At 41.3% G+C, this 4,045-nt stretch overlaps 1 pseudogene; it reads right to left on the bottom strand.

Annotated features, from left to right (window-relative positions):
- Positions 1-3,016: 3,016 nt before the first annotated feature.
- On the bottom strand, positions 3,017-3,753 carry LOC116091588 (annotated as a pseudogene).
- Positions 3,754-4,045: the final 292 nt, after the last annotated feature.

Below are 4,045 nucleotides of genomic sequence, written 5' to 3'. Positions count from 1 at the left end.
CTGGGAAAGGAGAAATTCGCATGTAAATAAAGAAAATATCTAAAATAAAAAATAAAAATAAAAAAAAAAGAAAATTTAATTTAATATAATATAATATAGTATAGTATAATATAACCTGCACACTTGTTGGTTTTTATAGAATGAACTAATCTACCATGGCCAGCTGCATTACCTAAGCACTGGATCCTGAATAATGTAAGAATTGAGAAAACTAGATGAAGGCAAGCAGTCAAAGATCCAGAATGCATTCTTTCTCTCTTTGCCCTTGACTGTGAATGTGACATTCCTAAACTGGGTTGTTGCCTTGACCCCCCAGAAATGATGGATAGTAACCTGGAATTGTAGGCCAAATAATTCTTTTTTGTTTTTGTTTTTGTTGTTGTTTGTTGGGATAACTGAAAAAGCAACAGAAACTAAACCAGAACCTCAGGGTAGCACTGGAAACATGCCAGAAAAGGACAGCCTTAAGTACAAGAGAGGGAGTGTTTGTGTCCCTTCACTCATCAATAACTGATTAAAGAATTTGCATCAGCCCTAGGAGACCTCCCCTGCTATGGTATTATGTGTTTCTATGTTGACAGACAAAGCTTTCTCCATTAGTATGAGGGTTCTCCATCTCTAAGACTGGAGGTCATGGAAAGTAGGTGTGAAAACTATGAGGAGCCATATTTACTTGAAATAAAGGTATGGTATGCTGGGCTGCAACCAAAGTTGGGCTATATGAAGGAAGCAATTTATTGCCAAGAAAATAGCAATGATTAAAACTATACCACTAAGCAGTAGGAAGTGACTAAAACCCTCAGAGCAGGTGTGGGAAAGAAGACACCATCTTCTGCTGTCTGAAAAGACAAGTCTACTCTCCAAGGAGGGAAAAAAACAGACTTCCCAGTGCATTTGCTGTTGTAGCATAGGGAGATAAATTACAGACAAAAGTGTCAATACTGCCAAGTAAAGAATAAGCATAGTAAGGCTATAGTGAGTTGGCTAAAAAGAAGTGCTTTGAGAGGATTAAACATAAACCTTCATCTGCATAAAAGGCATGGAATTAACTGGAACAAAATACTCCAGAGATTGGTCCCAATACAAAGTTCATTTTAAGAAAATGCCTAAGTCTTCACTAAGGTTAAAGGTGTTTTGATTGGTAAAAACATGGACCTTCATTTGTATAGGATGCATTTTGTGATTGGTACAAACTTGAGTAGTAAGATTGGTCCAAACATAAGGCTTCATTTGCATAAAATGCTTGCTTCATTTATTGATAAAATGGAGAATGCAAGGGGATTCATGCAAACATGATTTTCATTCGTATAATATGGCTATGGTGACGTGACTAAAAATTAGTGCTTTGAATGATTAAACATAAACAATCACTTGTAAGGTTGTATGTAACCACTTTGTAATCAATAACTGATTAAAGGATCTGCATCAGCCCCACTGATACAGAAACACATTTTGGCTAGAAAACACACTAACTTGGTCCAAATGCATCCTTCATGTGAATAAGAGGCCTTTCCCATGAGCAAAACCAACAATTTTGTCTTTTTTTGCAAGTCATGTCCATAATTGCATAGTAAGGCTATTGTGACTGGTTTAAAACTAAGTGCTGTGATTGGTCTAAATACAAGCCTTAGTTTGCATAAAATGCTTAATTTTGACAATGATCTAATGGAGAATGGTTGAATTAGTGCAATCACAGTTCCTCATTTACATAGTAAATATATTGTGACATGGTTAAAATTAAGTGTATTGTTTGGTTTAAACATAAGCCTTCACTTTCTTCTTTTTTTTTTTTTGAGGAATTGGTTCTTTATTTCAAAATGTCACTTGTCAAAATTCAGTATCAAAACAGTTGTACTATGGGGTTCTTTTTCTCTGGTTGGAGGAGAGTACAAACAAGCCAGGAATCTGCAGGCTGAGAAGAAACCACTGAACATGGCAATTGGATGGGGACACTTGAAAGATCAGCACACCACTAGCCCATAGACTATAAAGAATTCTCACAACCAATGGGTTGGCCAAGGTAACCTAACCCCCCCAAAACAAAATTTCAAAATAATATAAAATTTAAAAAGTTCTTTTTTTTTTCACATAAGCTATTCAAGATTTCTCCAGCACAATGAGATGGCACTTTAGAGACAGCAGCTTCAGGAAAGGGCAATAAGATGACTTTCATGTGGCTAAATCAGTGGCCCAAACATAATTTTCCTTCTCTGTCTCCCTCGGGGACAGGCGAACACTAAGAGGTCCCACAACACTAAGAGGCAGCATGATCCATTTTTGAGCAGCTGGGAAAGGGATAGAGTTGAGACAAGTTTGGGCTCAGGGCCGGGTCTGCCACTTGCACACTTGCCTATCACGCATGAGGCCCTGGAAGTTCGGGCTGTCTCAGACAGCTCGCTGTCTTATTTGGTCACATTTGATGGAAAAAGTAAAAAATAAAAATAGGTATAAAGTTGTTCAAAGATATCAAAGCTGAAAACCTTCACAGCCTGGAACAGTTTTTTTGGTTTTGGCTAACTTCCTTGAACCCCCCTGTTGTTTGGCTAAGACTTGGTGCAGTGTACTGAGGTCTCCCACGGTAGAGCCTGCCTGGGCTCTGCTGGCTTTAAGGAAGGCAGGCCCATTCCTGTGTTTCTCCTCCATGGTGAGACAGTATCCGTTAAGCTAAAATGTGCTGCTCCAAGCTGCAGAAGTGTTTGGAATGTTAAAAATGGTTGTAAGACAAAAAGTAATCACATTGTGCATATCACAACTGCGTTGAAGACGCTTTGCGTGGTGCTCACATTCCCTTGAATATTGTTGCCAAAGGTGTTCAGCCCCTCCTGCTGGAACTCTGGGAAGAGGCTGACACAGTTTTGTGAAAAAGACAAGAGGGGTAGAGGGATTGGCAGGAAGGAAATCAGCCTTCAGTTAAAAAGATCAGCCCTCAGTTTAAAGGTCAGCTTCAGGGAGGCCGGCCTCAGGTGGAGTCAAGGTCAGAGGGAGGAGCAGCCGTAGGGCAAGGATGGGGGAAGGTCTACATCTCATTCAGGTCCAGCAGGGTCTGGTCCAGCATCCTTTATGCACAAGAGATGCTTCTCTTTGGCGCACTTCAGCTTATTTTCCAAGTCATCAATGGTCTTCTCCAGTTTGGCTACTGATCTTTCAGCAAACTCAGCACAGGTCTCTGCCTCCTTGAGTTTATCAGTAAGAATCTTTATTTGTTCTTCTTTTTGAGAGTACTTTTCTTTAGCAGCACTCAGACACTTCAGGTTCTGGTCCATCAGTCTGATCTGCTCATCTGTCCCTCGGGCAATGGGGGACTCTGACAGCTTGGCGCGTTCCCCTGTGCGTTCCAAGTCTCCTTCAATAATCATTAACTTATGAGCCACCTCTTCATACTTCCTATCTGCCTCTTCTGCAATATGCTTTGCTTCCTTTAGCTGGATTTCCTGAAGTTCCATCTTTTCTTCATCTTTTAGAGCCTGATTTCCAATCACCTTCAAACCTCTCTCACTCTCATCAGCAGCCTTTCCTGCTTCCTCTAGCTTCTGCAAAGCAGTGGCAAGGCGCTCCCGGGCACTGTCCAGCTCCTCTTCAACCAGTTGGATCCTGCAGTTCAAGGAGGCTACCTCAGCTTCAGCCTGCTCCTGGCCTACTGCTGCCTCCCTTGACTTACCGCTGGAGGCACTCTGCCCTTTCCTCCGCATCAGCCTGCTGCTGCAGAACCTGGATCTTGCACTTTACCACCTCAATGGTGGTGCTCCCAGCCATGGTGCCTACCCAGCTGCTTCTGGAAATCAGGTTCCTACCTCCTCCGCTCGGCGTTGTAGCCGCTTTTCACCCTATTTCCTCCTGCCAAGCCTTCACTTTCATAAGAGGCTGGGTTTTAAATGGTACAAAACATGATTTCATTGGGGAAAACACAAACATTCTTGTGCATAAGATGCCTATGTTATTAAAAATATACAATGTTATGTTTGGTGAAAACCTGGTTCTCCCTTTGCATAGAACTCATTTTATGATTGGTAGAAAGATGAGTATTGTGATTGGTCCAAACACAAGT

This window comes from Mastomys coucha, chromosome X (assembly GCF_008632895.1).
Source record: "Mastomys coucha isolate ucsf_1 chromosome X, UCSF_Mcou_1, whole genome shotgun sequence".
Lineage (NCBI taxonomy): Eukaryota > Metazoa > Chordata > Mammalia > Rodentia > Muridae > Mastomys > Mastomys coucha.
The sequence above is the reverse complement of the archived record's forward strand: the minus strand, read 5'-3'. Positions and strand labels throughout refer to the sequence as shown.